Source organism: Pyrgilauda ruficollis, unplaced genomic scaffold (genome assembly GCF_017590135.1).
Source record: "Pyrgilauda ruficollis isolate IOZ18807 unplaced genomic scaffold, ASM1759013v1 scaffold37, whole genome shotgun sequence".
Taxonomy (NCBI): Eukaryota; Metazoa; Chordata; class Aves; order Passeriformes; family Passeridae; genus Pyrgilauda; species Pyrgilauda ruficollis.
This window is the reverse complement of record NW_024525156.1, coordinates 6,245,597-6,267,462: the sequence shown is the minus strand read 5'-3', so window position 1 is coordinate 6,267,462 and position 21,866 is coordinate 6,245,597.

Below are 21,866 nucleotides of genomic sequence, written 5' to 3'. Positions count from 1 at the left end.
CAAACAGAGGGCTTTGTGGAAGTGTTTGGAAAGGACTGTTATCTAAAAATCTGGGAGGCAATAATTATTTTGACCACTTTTCTATGTCTCTACCCCAGACCTCTAAATGGATCCATCTAGGACTGGATCTTCTGTGCAAGATTCTCTCTTTCTCACCCCCATCCTCACCTTTTTATCTTCTCCGTGGATCCTTACTTTCCCCTCACCACTTAATTTATTTCCCTTTGCTTCCTTTCACCTACTTCCTCCTAATTCTCGTCTTTAATCTTTCTTCTGCAATGTTATTTACACTGTACTCTTCACCTTTCCTCTCTCCACATCACAGCTTGGAGTAGCATCAAATTCAGTAATTGTCGGGGAAGTTTTGATCATTCCCTGAGTCCCTATTATGTGCAGTCACCTTGCTGAGACAAATCAAGTTCCATTGACTTAAATTTTCTTCTTTCAGTGGGAACATGTACTATGCCTGAAATCCAGATGTGGACCTGAATCTTTTCTCCTGAGTTTAAACCAATTACTTTATCCCCCTGCGTATTACAGACATAGAGAAGAGCTTATTCACTTGCTTTTAGCAGCAATGTCTTTAAACACCCGAAGACTGTTATTACGTCTCTCCTTGACATTTTCCTCTCTAGATTAAATAGCCTCAGTTGACTTAACTTTTCCCTGTAGGTGATATTTTATAGTGCTCTCATTGTTCTCTGTGCAGTGCCTTTTTGCTCAGCCTTTTTGAAACATGTCTTCAAAAGTGGACATAGATGTCCTGCTGAGATCCTGGCAATGCTGACTGCAGTGGAATTCAGACTTTTAAGAGATAATCCCTTCTTTCTCTACCCATATATAGAGATATAAAAATATAAATTATCTTTCAGTATAGAGGGTTTAGGGCTTAGGGCTGCTTTTTTTTTTTTTTTTTTTAGCAATAACATGGCATTGCTGACTTATATTCTTTGCTATAATTCTTTTCCCCACAGAAGGATTTCTTGCCAATTCTTACTCTTGCTATGTCAACATAAAGGACTGTTCCTGAATAAGTGTATTGCTTCTTATTCCTAATGGCAAGCAGCCTTCTTTGAAGAATATTCATCCAATTCAACAAAATTATCCAGAATCCTAAGCTTGCTCTCTAAGATCCTTCCTAGTCTGACATCATCTGCAGATTCAGTAGTCATACTTTTCCTTCTGTTGCTTCCACTGTCCCACTTTCTGCCCCCAAACTTCCTGACTCAGGTTAATCATGAAAATTTTATGAAACGCTGTACACAGATCAACCCTTACTGGAATGCTGTTTTGCATTTCTCCCATTCTGACAGTGTCTTATTTTCTAGACAGTTTTTCCCCTGTATAACATTAATTAATGTAGTACTCCATGTTTCTTTAATCTAATTATAGACTAACGGAAGGCAATGTCTATTGAAACACAAGATATATGAACCCTGATGATTCCTCCATATACACAGATTTGTAATTCTGGATGGATTAATGTCACTGTCATATTTTCTGGAAAAATCCCTTGCCCAGGATTTCTCTCCTGGGAAGCTGAGAAGCCTCTGAGAAAAAGGAAAACAATAATTATCTCATTTGCTTTTGCTGTGTTTTGTTGCTTTGAAATGTGGTTTGAAGATTGTTTATCCAACAGGCATTTTCATGTGAATTGTTTTTACTTATTGGCCAATCACAGCCAGCTGTGTCGAGAGAGTCATGAGTTTTTCATAAGTATTCTTTCTAGCTTTCTGCCTGTATCCTTTCTGTATTCTTTAGTATAGTTTAGTATAGTATTCTTTAATATAATACAGATCATAAAATAATAAATTAGCCTTCTAAGAACATGAAGTCAGATTCATCATTTTCCTCACCTTCATCAGGGGTCTCAGGAAATACAAAAGATTATGAAGTCCATTTTGGATGTGTCACTTCATTATCTTCTAGATGCTTATGTACAGTTTGCTTGCTCATTTGCTCCTCTCTTTTTCTGTGAGTGAAGTCTGTTGCAGATGTGTTAGCATAGGTGTCCTTTGTTCATAGAATCAGTATTTCTAACAGACATTGTTAGTATTTATTAGTACTGGACCACACAGCACAAGGAAGTGGTGGCCACCATCCCTGTAGGCATTTAAAAGATGTTTTGATGTGACATTTGGTGGTCTGGTTTAATGGTGGACTTAGCTGCACCAAAATATTGTTTTGACTTAACCATTTTAGAGGTCTTTTCCAACCTAAAAGATTCTATGTGTCTATTAATAAATGCCATTTCTTGTGCAAAGACCCACAAAACCAACAGAGAGACAAGTGAAGGAAGTGAGCAGCTTTGGCCGTTGACATCTGCTGTGTTCGTGGTTCACTACATAACGTGCCTTATATTACCCCACAGCCTGATCCTGGCTACTGCAGGCTGAGTCAGAAGAAACCTCTGGAGGGAGGAATAGCTTGTTCTTTCCCTGGAAGCCACTGAGCAAGGCCAGAGGAAGTGTAATGGGTCAAGGGTGGCAAAGGGAGTGGTTGGGTACCACAGTTTCCGAGCAATTATGTGTTTATCATTTGCCTATCCTGTACACTTTGTTATCAATGTTGTAGCTGATACCTTTTGCTTTCTTATCTCATTGCTATTTCCAATAAATTGTTCTTACCTCAACTTGTGGCCTTTACCTTTTGTGCCTCTAATTCTCCTCTCTGTCCTGCCTCAGTGGGAAGGAGAATAGGGTGGGGCAAGGGGAAGTGAGCAAGCAGTGCATGATTTGGAGTGTTTTGGTAGGAATATTAAATTGGGGAATACCATTCCTAAACTACAGAAGAAAGATTGACACAAACCAAAATAGAGAAAGGGGAGGGGGAGTTTTCTAGCTAAAGGGACAAAAATATTTCCTTTCCTCACAATGGGTTTGTCTGATTTGGTATGCACATTATCTTAGGTTTATTCTCTTAGGTTTTTATTTCTCTTTAGCTTTCTCCTAGGTTTACTCTTAAGTTAGAGGCCTTCATATATATGAATGCCTACTAAATAAAACTGTCGGCACAAGGGCATAAATTCACAGTTAAACTGCAACAAGGGTCTGATGGCTTTTTGCTAGGTAGGTCTTTTCTCCAAGAGAATTCACAGAGTCTGTGAGAAAAGATTTGTGTAGCAAGACAAAATCCAGGCAAATCAAAGAGTGATAAAAAAGTGGCCTCCTAAGCAATGAGCACAAAAATAAATCCTCAGTACCTTAGCAAAGAACATGAGATTTTTTTGTATCATTTGCACTGCTGTTCAAATCTTTCTGATCAGTGATAGATCAGGAAAACCTCAATCTTACGAGCTGATGTTCTTGAAAGACCCTGTGCCATAGCTGAACTTCCTCAAATACTGGAGCTTCTGGAATCACAAGACAATGCCTCAGTTATGACAAGGTAGAATGTACTGTGTAAGAAGGCATTTTTAAACATAATCATAGAATGATTTGAGTTGGAAGACACCTTAAAAGAACATCTAGTTTGAGCTCTAATGCCGTGGGCAGGGAATCTACCACTAGACCAAGTTACTCAGAGTCCCAACCAACCTGCCTTTAAACACCTCTGGGGATGGGACATCCACACCTTCTCTGGCAGCTTCTTTCAGTGCCTCACCACCCTTATGGTAAAAAATTTCTTCCCAATGTCTAATCTAATCTAAACCATCACTCTTTCTGTTTAAAGCCATTGCCTCCTGTCCTGTCACTACATGCTGTAAGAGACTTAAAGATCACAATTGCCTTTAAACATTATCAAGTCTGCAGAAGGAATTTGCTGTAGGATAAACCACCACAGCAGGAACTTCAGATAAGCACAGAGGAGTGTGCAACAAGAAGGCAATGATTCCAGGCCTAGCAGAGCTGAGCTTTCCTTATCACCTCCTAGTTAATGCATCCAGAAAAAATTCTCACAGCGACAGACTGTGGGAAAGGAAGCAACTGCTTTTATACATGCCATGCCAAGTTATGGGCATAGCATCTACACCCTGTGGATACCGAACTTGGACTGTATGAAGGTGATATCCCAGAAGAATAACTTGGGGACCCCCACTACCAAGAAGGGCAGAAGAAGAAAGACCAACAGGACATCACCTGGATCCATGGGATGGTGATACCTTTCTGCTTATTCTCTGACTCTTTTTCTCTCCCAACCCCCCTTTCCTATATCTTTCCATCTCCCTTCACATTCACTGTTGAATAGAATCCATATTATTGACTTTGACATATGATCTTGTTTGCACTTTAACTTTGTGGAGGCATCTCTTAATAAATGGATCATAAAAATTGCCCTCATGAAATGTCCCTCTCAAGCTTCCTCGTAGGCTCTTTCAGGTACTGGAAGTTGCTCAAAGTTGTCTCTGGAACTTCTCTTCTCCAGATGAATAACCCAACTCTCTCAGCCTGTCTTCACAGGAGAGGTGCTCCAGCCCTCTGATCATCTTTGTGGCCTTCCTTTGGACCAGGTCCATGTCCTTCTTATATTGGACAGCCAGGGCTGGATGTAGCACTCCAGGTGGGGTCTCAAAAGAGCAGAGTAGAATTTCCATTTTGAAACCTCTGAAAACTACAGCAAATAGATCAGCTCAATGGGAAATCTTCAGTTTCTAAGTTTTACATTTAATAAGACCCACTCATTGATATCCTTGAATATATTACTTACAGGGTCATAGCAGCTGAGACCATCTGTCACTTTGACTTACAGCTCTGATGATTACTTCATTATAGAGGCTTCAATGTTTCAAAAGGAAGGAATTAATTCTTTCAAGAGAAAATATCCCTCCAAGAAGAAAGTCCAGCAAGTCTCTAAATTCTCATTACAGGGATTCTCAGCAGAAGAGAGTTTTGCACATTGGCCTGAAGCTGCCTCAGCTGTGCACGTCTGGTCGCTAGCACTCTCTATCAGGAACAGGGCATCTGAGAGTGAAAATGATGATCTCATTCTGGTTGCAGATTAGCTTGAAACAAGATTTCACTAAGTCATGAGTGCTAGAGGGTTTCTCTGGGTTATTGCAGTCACGACTTGTGTGTGTACTGCAGGATGTAGATTGTTCTACACAGGCTCCCAGGCATTAGCTAGGCTACAGAAAGTAATCTTTTTGGCAGAAGCAGCCTTTGTTGATTGCAAAAACTGTAAATGCCAGGGGCTACTCCAGCTAAACAGTATATTTCATCCTTTCAAGTCCTGAGAGTGCAGGCAGGCTTGGTCAGACCTCAGTGACTTATTCTGTCTGAAATAAGGAAGCAGTCAGCACAGTGCTGTTGAAGTGGCCAGAATCTCCTATGACAAACAATTCCCTCAAAAGAGTTATTATCAGAAAAGAAGACTTTGTCACTACAGTATAATATTTTTATCTTTCAATTGTTACTTTAGCTATAAAATAATTTATTTTAGCTTACATAGTACTTCAACTTTGCCTTTTTATTTTTTTGATGCATGGGAGTGATTCTAGAAAGTGTTAATATCTGTTTTGTTCTTCTACCATATACGTGTCTGCCTTCAACCTCATGTATGTACAACATAATAAATATCCAACTAATGATACATTACAAAATAATTTAATTTCAATATTAATGAATTATCAAAGATAATTCATTATTATCTTGATTTTTATAATAACTGATCAAGGCTGAAAACAAAAACCATTTAGATGCTGGAGGCAGAACAAGTGAGTAATTACTCTGTGATCCTTCCTTCTCTGGCAAGACACTTTTCCTATTTTTTTTTTTTTTGCTTTTTTTTTACACCAACTGTGGATATCACCAGGATATTATGTATTTAGTGTCACAGTTTGGTTATACTGTGGGCTTTGCTATCCTGGATGAGCCATATCAGTCTGTGCTACTATTCTTTGTTTTATACACCTAGCCTGAAAATACTATGCCAAATACATAAGGAAATAATTGAAGCTTCAAACTCAAAAAGTGGCTTAGCCTTGTTTCTTCAACACAACAACACATTGAGGTTTTTCACTACATTTCACAAACTGCAATTAATATTAGGATAATAATTACTGATTAACTCGAAATATGCCATCATATTTACTCTACTAAATGGTTTAGAAACAGACTGGGTAGTCATTACCCATTATTAAGTCAATGAAGGAAAAGGAGAATTTCACAACTGTTCTGTTCCATCCATTCATCTTTTATCAGTTCTTTCTTAGCCTGCACTAATTCAGAAACCTGTTTCATGGATCAGATCCTCAGCTAAATGGAGCTCTTTGTAAGCACCTTAAAATCACTCACTCACTCACTCACTCACTCACTCACTCACTCCCTCACCCAGTCACAGAGGAGAAGAGCAGGGCAGAAGGTTGAATAACGGCAAAACCAGAATAATTATTTCCCAGTCCTTATTAATACAAGTGTCACATCATTCTCATTTTGGCCTTTGCATGTCAGGGGAAATTACATGATGCTCAAGTCAGACTTTGTACCAACTTTCCATATACAAAAACCAGGTCATGCAGGAATGACTGAGAGCTTAGTACAAACACATGCAGAAGGTGTAGAGGATTCTGAGGGAACTGTGTTTTCACAGGATAATTGTTCATGTCTCTTGAGCAACTATATACACCTTCCACTGCTAAGATGATCAACAGCTGGGCAGATCCATCTAAAAAATGTGTGCTTACCAGGGAATGTCTGTCTCTGTCTATATATCCATATATATATATATAAATATATTCATACCCTATTTACCTTAGTGGCAGAAACTGGTACACTTCAAAAGCCTTTACCTGTAGCATAGATAGACTAGAACTTGCTTCTTTTCAAAAGCCTGAATTTGTTGTTACAGCCTGACAATAACGAATCTAATAATGGGGTGTGGTAATAGTACAAACTGGAACAGCTCTTAAATTCCAGCTTGACTTGGACAGTAAAAGCAGAACTAATTCTGAAATATACATGTGCAGCTACTGCCTATGTCCTTACAATCCAACATTTAGAAGACTGACTTAACTGTAAGGACACAATTGGAACATCCAAACGTTTTAAGTTTGTGTGTAAGAGTCAAACGCATGTGAAATATCATATAGTAAAATCCTTTCCATTTAATTTGCAATGTTGTCCTGCATATCTCAGGCATAATGAATCAATTCTTGTTTGTCCTTTTGTGAAGCAAGGTCTTTTTTTTACTTTTGGCAGCAGTCTGGCTATTCACTATATTTTTTTCATTGAAGTCCTAAAACTGGGGAGAGAAAATAATCTATTAATTAACCGCAGTAGTTACATTGCAGCGGGAGTCTCAGATCACAGTCTAGATGAGCAATAGTAGCTGCAGAGAGGTTACATCAGGTCAGTCATTTGGGCTCTTTGCTCAAAGTGTTGGGCTAAACAGCTGTTCATGGGATTACTCACAAACAAGACTGTAAAAAGAAGACACTTAAAAGGTAATCTGCATTCTATTTTAGAAACAAAACTAAATCCCCCAATTCTGAATAATCTGCACAGCTTGTTACGAAGCCTTTGCTCTGGCAGTAGTCTCAAAGTTAATTACCTTTTTTTATTCCAGTTTTTCACACATCATTTCAACTATAGTGTTAGTAATTTTATCTTTGATGCTCATTTTAGCTTCTCACCAGTTCCTGCAGCCATCTTCTGGGAATTGTGAGATCTAGCTGGAAATGATAACTTTACAGGCTGACTGCTCAGAAAGAAAGCGTGGTCAAAGAATGCAACATTAGACTGTGGGTTTGGCATGGATTTTTCAATAGGTTTTGACTCAGGATGGGCTAAACATTTCATTCCCTTTCCTTTATTGGAGCCAACATTTTTAAGATTAGATGCCTTAAGGAACTGTGCTATGCTGAAAAAAGAAAAAAAAAAGTGTGGTTCTTTGATAAGCAGAAAAAATAACCCCATCATGATGGTTGAGACTCATTAATAGTTCTGCTTTTCAATTTTTTACAACTTTGCTGTGTGCTTTGGAAAAATGGGACATGGGGAGATAAAAGCATCAAGGCAAAGCTAATGTTACTGTATTCAGGGTCTTCTTTTTAGATTAACAAGATTTTTTGTGACAAAATAATAAAAAGTTTATATGGAGATCAGAACATCTTGGCCTCTAGTCATCTGAACACTGATGCACCAAAAATCATGCGCTGAATTTACAATATATATATATATGCTAAAAATATAAGGGATTGCAAAAGAGAATAAAGATTTATTCTGCACAATAAACTCAACTGGACTATAAGATTTCCAGGTAGATTTATGTAAGCAAGGAAAACCAAAGCTTTATATAATTCCTACCATGAATATCTAGAAATTTTTTAACCAGGCTACATTTTTGTCATCGGAGGACTTTCCAGCACAGCCTGAGGCAATTTCACTAACATCTGCCTGTCACAACTTTTTTCTCATACTCTTAAATCTTGCACACTTGTGTCATGAAGCCATCAACGAGGCAGAATACAGAAGTTTTTTTCAGGCTCGGTTTCTCTGTATAAACCATGGAGACAGAGAGATACATGCCTAAAGAATCCACACAAGACAGCAGGCTGACTCTGCCAGGCAGAGAGCTTACCTAACCAAAAAGGAACGGGGGGAAAAAAAGGGATCTTCCAGTTCAGCTTTCTCTTGATATACCTCTTATGAAGGAAAATGTTTCCATCATCTGGCTCCAGAAATCCCAAAAGAAGTACAAGCCTTACCAAAACAAAGTGGAGATGATGGCTGTGTAAAAGAATATATTTGCTGCAACAATGTTTTTGCACCTTTTTCTTGGGAAGAAGATGGAGCATTCATGATTTTTGGGCATACCACAATTTGAAAGACACCAGGCTGCAGCATTCTGGTTTACAATAATGTGAAGCAGATTCTGTTTCTTCTGTTACAGTAGCCCTACTTCACGTGAAACTACTGGAGAGAGAATAAACATGCTTCTAACCTACTGATTTGAATACCTGCTTGGGCAGAAAAACATGCAGGTCACTATCCAGATTGTGCTGGGATGCAGTAGAAGCTAAGTCTTTTGAACCCTCGTCAAGTGCTCCAGGAAATATATCTCCTACATGTCCAATATTTTAAGTAGCTCTTTTTCCCTCCTGATAATGTATGCTGAACCCTGAAGTCTTTAGACAACATTCATACTCCATTTCCTAAGAAGGGTCTGAATAATCTTCTCTCCTTTTATTGTAATTCTAATAGACCTCCTCTCCAGTATCAGTTCCAGACTGAATTCAATTTTCTCTACCACAGGTAAGCAAAAGTGAGACATTATCAACACAAGTGTTTTCTCCTGATGTGAATATATTCTTTAGATGGAGAATCAGCACCTTGTTTATTTCCAGTTGGACTGCCTCAAATATTGGAACGAGCTGCAGTCATTACACTGGCTGCCCTTTAGCTGGGGCATCTCCAATGTCATCTGCTGTGCAAGAGGTTTCCTGAATGGATAAAGTTTCAGTGTGGCTGTGATTTGCTTTTTGTACCTGCCAGGACTCTAGAAAATAAAAAGCAAAATATGAATTATGTTAGAGGAAGGACAGGTATTTGTAACAACTCTTGATAAAACTCATCACAGAAATATGCCTTTCATTAATAATGTTTTATTTTCCTTCTTGTAGCATTTTCTGTAAGTTATATCTGGTATTTTTCAATTAAAATGAAAATAAACCCCAGTCATTTTACTTCTCACAGATGTTTTCTTTTACCACATGCTTACAGTTTTGTTCTGCCTGTCTTCCCCACCTCTCTGTTGATCATTACGGGTTTTTTTGGCTTTTATCTTAGCTTTGTCCAATCCTACAAGAACTCTTCCATCTGCTTGACATTAGGACCCTCCTAAAGTAGAAATATAAATCTCAATGTGGCTAAAGCATTAGACTAGAAATATTTTTAGGATATAGGATCTATTTCTGATTCATAAGCCTTCCCTTAAAGTGGAGCCCTACTCTAACTTGAGTGCCTGCATGTGACTGAAAAATAAATTATTTTTTAAATAACCTCAAAAGAAGAAAGAATTCTTGCCTGCTTCCTAATATAGGAACTGCTCTTCTCAGTTACCAAGCAGAGTGCCAATAAAAGTAGCTGGCTCTCACCATGTTGAATGGAAAAGCAGGAAATTTCACAAATTGGACTTGCTTTAAAAGGGTTTTATCTAGATGCATTGGAAATGAGGAAGAGATTTTAAATATTAATGTTTATACAAACATCAAACAACTATGGGAAAATTTTAAAATGCTTTCAAAAAAAATAACAATGTATATGGCTTTTGATGCCTCAGGTTTTAGCTTTTATATTTTTCAGATTCTGTGCTGCTGTGTATTCTTTTTCTGTGTGTAATACTGAGATTCATATTAGGGGATAGTAAGCTCTCTTACAGAGTAGGTAGGCAAAACAATTCCTTCTCTAGCTGGGGACCAAGGACAAATGATCCAAACCTCAGGCCCAAGAGCATAAACAATGTGGACTGAAGAGAGAAAAACAAGAAGGATGGGACTTCATAACCTAAAGCTATAATTGGATAATTAGCTCCAACATGCAAATGGAGCAGGACCTACAAAATTTTGAGACCCCATGACCAGTTGTCCATTTTGTGACCATTTTGGGTTCATCTTGGGTGTAGCCCTGGCTGGGCTCTTGTGCTGCCCAAGGTGGATCCATTGAGGCTTTCTAATAAATACCTACTTTATTCTTTAACTCCATCTAGTCTCTGTTCTAGGTCAGCCTCCACAAGGCATCACTTTCAGCAAACATAAAGATCAGTTAAAAGAAATGCATCTGTGTTTGCTGCTTCAAAACATTTAGGAAGATGTTGATTCCAGAGATGTATTAACCACCTCTTCAACTTAACCACTACTCTTCATTGCAAAACCATCCCCCACGGGGAGTATGGATTACTATTTTCATTTGTCAACTGTTAAAACACTTGAATAGTGAGAGAAATAGTAATTGTAGCATTCCCATGTCTTTCAGTTAGCAAAATGCAGGACTTGTTGGAATATTATTGTGCAAAATTTATATATTAATTGCAAGAAAAAATCTAAAGATCACTTCAAATTCTACTTTAATTTCTCTACACCCCTTGTAGACTGGGAAATTGTCTAGACAGAACAAAAGAGTTTTGTCCTTAACTGTACTGTTAAATATAGGGTAGAACTTTAATTACTAAAGCAAAATTCTGTCCTTTCTGCCAGGTGCACTGTCCTGAGCCTTTCTTCTGCCCACAAAATCTGTTGAAAATGAAATGTATTTGTTGGCTGATAAAAACAAAACAAAACAAAACAAAAAAAAAAAAAAAAAAAGGAAAGAGAGAAATTTTCTTCTGTGAGAAGTCAAGAAGAACACTTAAATGCATATTAGTGGCTTCTACCTTTAAAATCAGAATCTGTTTACACTGGGATAAAAAGGGTGCTGCAGTTAAGATAGAGCTCTGGGAAATATTTCAACTCTCTATAAATAAGCACTCTGTCACTTTGTGGACTTTCTAGTATCTTCAGAGTCTTCTGTGCAGTGTATCTCTGTGACACCTCTATATAGGGTAATAGAGAAAAATGGTCATTCTACAAATAAACTTCGTCTACACCAACTTTTATTTTATTTCCCCTCAGTCAAGAATAAACCTTCACTTGAAGTTGTCAGATGTGATTATTGATCTGAGTCTGACAGCATAGCTCTAGACAACAGTACAGGAATAACTAAAAAGTTGAGCTATTCTTTTCCTTCACTTTTAATTTAAATTTTATTTTTAACAAGGATAGCAAAGATTGAAGAAAAAGGTAGCAAACTACTGAAGTTAAAGCATAGTATCAAAGCAGCATTATGCTGTTTACGGCTTAGAATCCTGAGAGGCCTGCAGGAACAGCGGTGGACATGTGGCTATAGATCTCTCTGAACCTAGGATTCGACATACTGTGCTGATTGAATAAAAACAAAATGACAAAAGACACTAAACAGGAGCAAAGTTGGAGCACTGACAATTTTGAACAAGGTCTGACAGAAGCATCTTTCACCATGATCTGGTGACTTGTCCTGCACACTAGAGGAGGCAGATGCCCCTTCCCTACCTTCTCTAATTTCTTGCACTAGTAAAATTTTATGTTCTGAAAGTTTTACTCATGAAGTAGTTTGTCAGGCTGTAGTATTTTTTGACATTTGCTCCTCTGTACCATAGAAAAGTTTCTGCAAGTTTAGAATAGTGAGGAAAGACACATCTTTTTTGAAAGCACTGTGGATGGCCTGAAGGCTTATTTATTAACCAAAATTTTCTATTGCAACTATTGCAGATTCCAAAGCTTTCAATCCATTGATTTCTAAGGGAATTTGCTTAAGTAGAAAAAATGATGACTGTTGACTAGAGATATAACGTGGCTCCCAAACTTCTAACCTGAGGCAGAGCTGGCTTGAGGCTTTGCAGAAGTAGTCATAAAATCATGGAATATTTTAGGCTGGAAAAAGACCTTATAGATCATTGAATCCAACTGTTAACCCAGCACTGCTGAGCCTACCACAAAACCATGTCTCTAAAAGCCACATAGACATGTCTTTTAAATACCTCCAGGGATGGTGACTCCAGCACTTCCCTGGGCAACCTTTTCCATTACCTGATCATGTTTTCAGTGAATAAATTTTTCCTAACACACACTCTAATCCTTCCCTGGTGCAACTTGAGGCAGTTTCCTTTCATCCTGTCACTTGTTACTTGGGAGAAGAGGCCAACCCCAGCCTCATACACCCTCCTTTCAGGGAGTTGTAAAGAACAAGGTGACCCCTGAGCCTCCTTTTGTCCAGGCCAAACAAGCCCAGTTCCCTCACCACCCTTCATCAGATTGTGCTCCAGACCCTTCACCAGCCTTACTGCCCTTCTCTGGACACCCTCCAGCAGATCAACACTCCAGCCCAGTTTGGTGTCATCTGAGAAATGATGGATGGTCCACTCAATCCCCTCATCCAGATAATTTGTAAAGATATTAAAAGGTCTGGCCCTAACCACAGCCCTGTGAACACCACTAGTGACTGACGAACAACCTGATTTAACTCCATTCACCACCACTCTCTAGTGGCCATCCAGCCAATTTTTTACACAGGGAAGGGTGCACATCCAAGCCATGAGCAGCCAGTTGCCCCAGGAAAATGCTATGGGAAGTGGTGTCAAAGTACCAATGTACTGGCAGAAAACAGCCACAGCTTTTCCCTCATCCATTAAACAGGCTACCCTGCCATAGAAGGAGATCATATTGGTCATAGAAGGAGATCATATTGGACCTGCCTTTCCTAAACCCATGCTGGCTGGGCATGATCCTCTGGCTGTCCTGTACGTGCCATGTGATGGCACTCAAGATGACCTGCTCCATGACATTTTCCTGCACCAAGGTCAGGCTGACAGCTCTGTAGTTCCCCATATCCTCCTTCTGGCACTTCCTGTAGATGGGTGTCACATTTTCTAACCTCCAGTTGTCTGGGTCCTTCCCACTCAGCCAGGACTCCTGGTAAATCATGGAAAGTGTCTTGGTGAGCTCCCTCAGTACTCTTAGGAGGATCCCATCTGGCCCTATGACCTGTGTATTTCTAAGCAGTGCAGCAGATCACTGATTATTTCCCTTTGGATTATGGGGCCTTAAACTTATAACTATAGACATACTTAAACTTTTCTGTGCAATGAGGAAGTGAAAACTTATTTTGCTGTCATTCTGAGGAAGTAAAATAATTTTTCAATAGAAAAATTACCTTTTTTGGTCAGAGACTAGCAGAGACTCAAGAGTGACTGGAAGTGATCTGTAAAATATCTATTGACTAGGGATGGAGAAACAAAAGGATCTGGTGTGAATTTTCTGGACCTGATTGCTCCTTCATGACTCCTTCCTTTAGATATTCAGCCCTAAGTTGAAGGAGTCTTGCATTGGCAAGTAAAAGCAGCTGTACTAGGTCGATCCAGAAGTCCAATTATCTGTGTCTTATTTGTGACAATGACCAAAACTGGGAAAAACTGATCAAAACAGGATGAGCATATTGCAATTCACTAAATTTTGGGTTTGCCATTAAACAAATGGCCAGAGGCTTGTGCTTTAGAACTGGCAGTGCAGGGTCCCAGGATGTGTGTGTCCTGCCTTGGCATGAGCTGCTCTTAATGGTGAATCATTCAATGCCATGTGCCTGTGGCCTCCCCTGCTCTGAATTCACTCTGAGAGCACCCAGCACAGGAGGCTGTCACCCCTACCTAGTCACTGTGGGACAAATAGGACCCGTGGGGCAGTGGGGAGAGGGAGGGCACATTGTGTGGCTGGGAAGCAGAAAGAAGGAGGCAGGTTGTGACAGGAAAACTGCAGGAGTGAAAGAGGGACACCCCCATGACTGTGCCAAACTGAGAGCTGAGAACGCTGATGATTTGTTCTGACTCACCATTCATCTTGAGGAAGACTCGAATCTTAATTTTGACACCTAGAGGGACACCAGAAAGATGAACACAACACCAGAGAAAATGCACAGCTATCAATAATTTTCTTGCATAACAATTTTAAGGCAGTGCCTGTGACAAGGTCCCTCTGGCAAAGTAGGTGGCCAAGTACCTGTCTCGTGGCTGCTACGCGAGACTGTGCAGGAGTCGGTTTGGAGAGGCTTTGCCCTGAAATGACTCAGACTCTTATAAGTTTCTTCATAAGCACAAATACACCAGTAATATATTTATTTAAAAAAAAAAAAAAAAAAAAAAGGTAACTTTATAATGTTGGTCTTAGATATCTAAATCCTTTCCAAACATTTACGTGGGCCTGTGTGTAAATGTCTTTTTCCAGCTATATAGAAGGGTAGAAAAAAAGAACAAATCATAACTTGTGCAATAATGAACAGTAATTATATATATTTTATAGAACTGAAAAAAGAAGACTCACTTTTTAAAGACACAAATATTTCAGGAGAGTGCATTGTGCCAATTAGATTTAGTAGTACCGTTAGGAAATAAAATTGTGTTATTCAATTATCAGTCACATTTGCAGACATTAGTTCCCCTGGAAACTTGTCAAAGCTTTAGAGTACAGCTGTCAAGGCAAAAAACACAGAAAAAGAATACAAACAATTTGCAATTGACCTTTAAATGTTATTTTCATCAATGAAACTAAATATTTGGAAAATTTCTCAGAATAATTTCTTACGCCTGACTAAAATGATATCATATTCTGCTTGTGTATTACTTGATATATCTACATATATATACATACACAAATACAAATTTAACTGCTATGTGTACCTAATATGTGCACACGTGTTATATGTATATACTACATCAGATAATTTTTTTACCTGCAGTAGCTTTCCAAAAATTCCTTTTGGACAAAAATAGGACACAAATGTTAGGAACAGAAGCACTTATGCCACTTGCTTCATGTCTAATAATGATCTTAGCAAGACTGAAGATGAAATTTCTACCCTAGGTGTTTAGTAGTACACAATCAGATTTTGGTTTGTTTGTTTGCTTCTCCCATCTGATACACCAAATGCTGGCCACTGGCAGAGTTTCCAACCTGAATTGAAATATATTTAATACAGTCTTGCAACTCTATGGTTCCAGTGTAGCAAAAACACAGAAAGACTGAATAAATAATTTAATCTGAGGTTTACTATGCTCCTAAATGAGAGTCTCATGCATAGAGGAAAGACTGTCTCCCCAGTGTATTTCTTAGGATATACACAAGACATGAAAAGCATATTTTTATAAAGAGACATGTAATTTACAACTTTTTTTTCTACTTCAGAAAGCAAAACAAATTTTGCAGGTATTGACTGCTAAATAAAACAGTTTCCTACATAATACTAGAGATTATTATGACATTACAGGAGAAAACATTCAACAAGAATTGCTATTTTATAATATAAACAGTTTCAGTATTGTAAAGAAATCTGTTGTGTCCTTAATTTTGTTCTTTTTTTTTCTACTTTTACTCAGGACTTCTTTCCATACCTCTCTTGTTTCTGTTCCTGGTATTAGAAAAAAATTAACATAACTTTTCTAATTATATCTTTACAGAAAAACTAGGAATAAAGGTTTGGTGCTTAGTATTTTAGGGTAATAAAGGTTAGGTGCTTACTACTTTAGGGTAATAATCTGAATTACCTGTTAGAGAGTTTATTCCTGTTAGGTTTAAAATGCCACCATGAGTTGCTAGTTAAGCAAAGAAAAAAATGCTTATAACACTCTCTGAAATACAGAACACTGATTGCATTTTTTATAGCATCATCATTTGCTATTGATTATTCCCAAGGAACATCAATCTAATAGAGTGGCAGTGTTCTGTGTGTGTGGGGCTTAGATATAGTAAAAGACATACTACAAGAGGAACATGCTGTGGGGAACACTACAATGAACACTGGTTCTTCAACTCCACTGATCAATGTGACAAAAAATATTTTACAATTTATGTTCCAAAAACATCTAATAAAAGGTAATCAAAGAAAAAAGTAAGGGTGATAAAAGTGTAGGCACATGATGTTACCAGTTTAATGACATTTCTTCTTTTTATTAGTAGCAATCCCACAGATGCCTGAGGAAGCACATTTGCCTTTGTTAAAACAAATCCATTCTAGAAACTGTTCTGACATCCATCATTAAAGCGTTTTATGTGAGTAGTCTTTCTTACTGTATTATTAAACCATTCATTAACATGATAGATAAAAACTCCATTCCACTGAGAATCTGCCTTGGCATTACATAAATGTACCAGAATGCTTGGCAACGATTAAATATGCCCTGACAGGAAAACAATGGAACAATGTACCTTAACATTAGGCTTTCCAACTGTGGAATATTTCTATTGTGCTATTTAGCATACACACCAAAGTAAATTTCCTCTTACAATAAATAAATGAATAAATAAATTCCCTTTGTACCAGAATTGAATCTAGGCAGTGCAGTCTGCAATATGATTGCTAAAACAAGACAAAAACAAAGATGGAAAACTCTTAGTTACAGGATGACTCATTTTAAGTTCCTGATACAGCTCTTAAATGTGCCTGGGAAGCCTGAACTGTATCTCTGTAATTGAGCAAATAGCAAATGACTGTACTTAAAACACCTGAAACTGCACAGGCTTTAGAGAGCAATGTATTAGGCATGAAGACATCACCAGCCTTGCTTTAGTATTCTCCAGGGAAAACTATATTTTCAAAACTTGGCTTTATAGGTAAATTTTTCACACTATTATTGAAGTATTTAAGCACTTCACAGCCTTTATCATCTCTTGTAGTGTCCCTGTTATATCTTGGAAACAGAAAAAACAGAATCACAGCATCACACAATCACTGAAACTGGAAGGACCTCTGAAGACTCTCCAGTCCAAACCCTCTGCTCAAAAAAAAGTCACCTACAGCAAGTTACTCAGGGTCATGTGCAGATATCTCAGTGGATGGACACTCCACCACCTTTCTGGACTGCCCATTCCAGTGCTCACTCGGCTTCCCAGTAAAAGAAGTGTTCTTCACAGGTTTAAGTAGAATTCTGTGAGTCCATTTCTGCCCATTGCCTCTTATCCTGTCCCTGGGCACTACTGAGAAAAATCTGGTTCCTTTTAATCTACACCCTCTTTGAGCCCTGTCTTGTTCAGGTTGAACAGTACCATTTCTGTCACCCTCTCACCACGTGACAAGCACTCCAGTCCCTTCATCATCTTTGTGGCTCTTTACTCTTGCCCCAGTATGCCAATGTCTTGTACTGGGAAACACAACACTCCTGTACTGGGAAACACAGCACTCCAGACACAGCTTCACTAGTGCTGAGCAGAGGGAAACCTGCTGGAAATGTTCTTCCTAACAGGCCCAGGGTGCCCAGGGAACAGGACAGAGTACCCTTACAAATGAAATAAACTGTACAACACCTTGGAAATGAGCTTCCAGCTCTCAAAACCAGAGCTCCCATTTCCCTGCAACCCAGTCCACTGACTTCAGATCCAACATTGAAGTTATTAACCCTCAATAATCTGGGTTGGAAGGGACCAGTAAAGGTCATCTAGTCCAACCCCTCTGCAATGAGGAGGGACTTCTTTAAATAGATCAGGTTGCTCAGAGCCCTGTCCAACCTGGCCTTGAGTATTTCCAAAGATAGGAAATATTCAACCTGCTCCCCTGTTTTATCCAGTCAACCTGCTCCCCTGTTTTATCCCCCTCATTGTAAAAAATGTTTTCCTCACATCTAGTTTGGGCCAACCCTCTTTTATTTTAAGAATTGTTACTCCTTGTCCAATCACAACAGGCCTTACTAAATTTTTTTCCCCATCTTTCTTACAGGCTCTTTAGGTACTGGAAGGTGCCCTATGGCCTCCCTGGAGCTTTCTCTTCTCCAGGCTGAGCAGACCCAGATCTCTCAGCCAGTCGTCATAGGAAAGGGGTTTCCATGCTACGTGCTTGGGCAAAAGACCCAGTTCTTCTACAGTGTGTCCTTCACAGGGAATGGTGGTTGGAAGCAGTAACAGATTACACAAACTGCACCAATGCCTGAGGTAGAAGGGATCCGTAAAACTCAGAAGATTTCTAGGCACTGCAAAAGCAACACTAAAGGGCATCTAAAATATTTTCTCTGATCTACAAGGGGAAAAACAATTAACTGGGACTTCTGATGCCAAATGCTGGCATCAGAGAGATTGCTATGCAACATGTAATAGCATGAAGTAAGCCTAGCCTGGGAAGGACACACGACTTTGCAATGAATCTCCAGTTTTTGGAGGGTGAACAGGGTTCCATATCATAGTGCTGTCATGGATCTTACAGCATGAAACAGAGACAGCCCAACCCCCCTGGGATATCAGTGCACCTTGGAAGCTGACCTGCTGTACTTTGAGGACTTTGGTGAGTGATATAGGAGATTCCCATGAAAAGAGGGAGTGCAAGAACAATACCATATATAAATTTTTGGTATCCTCATCAGCAGTGCGGATCAGAGGAACCTGGCTTAAGCATATACTACTGCCTCAGTGGTTATTCAAATGCATACAGAGGTATCTGGAATTGGAAAATTTCAGCACAATAGTATGAAAAATTTAAAATTGTGCAGTTAATTGCAGTTGACAGAGTTGAGTGAATCTTCAACAATGAAGGATATTACTGCAGTCAAACTGGGTTTCATGGCCAAACTGCTCAAAGTCCTTGTTTGGCCCTCATTTTTATTTTATTTTAATCCCCTAAAATCATTATATTATTCATCCTCACAACACTGAGCAGAAGGGCATGTGATTACCCTCACTGCTGATATGCTGAGGTACACAAAGACCAGAAAACAATTTAAGCACCTGATTTTTAAAAGCTCCTTTTTATCCCATTAAACATTTCTGTTTCTGATAGTCAAGCTACTTAGATGCTTGAAGTTTTTCTCTTGTACATGGACTAATCTTTTTTTGACTGTACTTGTGCGCCTTACTAGAACAAGATTTGGAGGCTCATTCAAGAATGCTCTGTGCCTGCCTGACTCTGTGCCCCACTGCTTAGCACGGTCCCTAACACAAGTTTGCCCACAGCCTCTGTGAACCAAAGCTGAACCAAAGCTGAACCAAAGAGCAAGAACACCAGGCAGCATGGACAAGACTGTACCACACCTGTTTGACCTGCACTGTCCTTCAGTGCACTTGCAGGGGACAGTGCAATCAAAACCATTTTTATACACTGTCATGCCCCATCATAATGTGTGCAACACATGACTCTGTTTCAGCAGTAGGCAGCTGCCTTTCAGCACTCTCCTTGCCTCGGACACTATGAAGTAAAAGGTAGGCAGAAACCTGGTATGTCCATCCTGGAGTCACAGAAACACCCCACAGAGGAGACTAAAGCTGGTTGCTATGTCATGAATACACACAGGTCAAGTCAGCTATGACAGATGTACAAAGTTCATGGCCACAGAAGACTCTTTAGTGCTGTTTAATGTATTGGTAGAGACATAGTTGCAGGTGAACAATTGTGTGTAAATATAACATGGACCCTTATGTTAAGTGTGCTCCAGCCAATATAGCCAAGAGGCATGTCCTAGCAGGAGCAGTCTCTCCTGCTCCCTTTCACTGGGACAATGATTTGTTCATTATTGAAAATGTTTTTTTAGAAAACCACTGATGTGGATTTGAATCTTTCACTTGTTTTTTCAGAGGAAATGGGATCTTTGATTTTTGTTACCTAGCAAAAGCTTCCACTCAGGTAAATACGTCAAACTGCATACATCAAACTTCAGAGCTGAGACATTAGGCATTACAGTTCAACTGATTCTCTCCAAATTATTATTTTTAAGTGACTTGCTTAGGGCCCCCTCTGCTATCAAGGTACAGAGAACCAGACTTGTAGGCACATCTGCCATCCACACAGCTGCTCTAACCTCTAACCTCTCTAACCTGTAACCTCTAACCTCTCTAACCTGCTCTAACCTCTCCTGCTTCTGACTAGGAAGCATGGCTCTTGTTTGGCCTGACCAGCCATGGTTCCAGAGTCACTGCTAGAAATGTACCTGCTATAGCACCTCTATAAGAAGTGCTATAACACCTCTGTAGCACCTCTGCTTAGTCTTTTGTAGGCTCACATGGAGGAACACACAAAGGCCACCGAGGCTAGGAGTCCACAGGACACAAATCAGTGAATACCAATTAGAGCCTCTCCTTTGCAGCCACAACCCACATATTTGGAAAATGGCTTTGTCATACCAGCTTAAGCACCTGGTTTTCAGACATGACATATGCTTAGGTATTACATCTCAGGTAATTGCATTTCAGGTCCTCTCCTTGGAAAGCCTGCTACCAAAACCCCCACACATCTTTGATGCACTTGCGGATTTTCTCTGACTTAGAACAGAATAGTTGCATTTAAATTTATTTAAATATTTAATATCCATCTTTCTCAGAGTGAATAGCAATGCTCTCTAAACTTTCTTAGTTATGTACCCACAGGAGTGCTTTTTCAGTCTTCCCTGTTGCTGTCGGCTAAATGTGAAAAACGTGGACTATTGCTAGCGAGTATGTGAGCTCTTCCTTCTGATTTGTGAAGTTTCAGACATAATTCTTTGGTGTATACTGCTCTGCCTGACCTCCTCTTTCTTCTAAATAACATTGAAACTACTATCACTGGCTCAGTCTCCCCTCCCTATTGTTCCTTTCTTGACAAGCTTTTTTCCCTCCTGGCCATTCAATTTTCTGAGTTTCTGTGGTACAATTTTAATCTTTTCTATGGTTTTCTAGGATTTTTTTCAAAGGCCATAAGGTCTTCTCTGACAGGTCCTTCCTGCTGCTGTCTCCTGTTCTTCAGGCTTAATGTGGCTTGTGTAAGTTTGTAGCAATTTAGTCAAAATGAATGAAAATTTGTGCTAATTTACCAGAGCTCAAGGGCTTACACTTCCTCTTTACTTGGGTAATTGAGAGAGCCTAAAGAAGTACCATAAATACCTCAGAGGTGCTCACCACGCAGGAGTATTTTAATCTTCAGACTGAAATCTATTCACAAAATGTATTTTGCATTTTCTTTCTGCTTTTATCCAGCAGCCTCAAAGCATTTTGCAAAAAGAAAAAAAAAAACAAAAAAACAACCATGTACTAGTTTTGTGTCAGGGTGTTTTAAGAGACAAATAAAGTGAAAAGTGCATGCAGTAAAGCTGATTTACCTGTGGTGCAGTGATGAAGAGTGAAGTAGCTCTCTGAGACACTCACGCTAAATGTCGCAGTCACCCTGCTCAGAGAAACACAGTGCCCTGTACCTCTCATGATTCCTCCAGAGAAGGGTACCACGTGTCCTTCCTCAGCTGCAGAGAATGATGTGCCAGCCATCTGGCCCAAAGGCTGCCTGGTGTCTCTGAGTGGCAAATCTGTCTGAATTGTGGGAATGATGGACACTAACTGGCAAGGCAGATTTCCTCCCTGGCATACATAAGCCATCTCCTACTATTTTGAGAACTAAGTAAGACTCCACTGTGTAGTTTATGCAGCT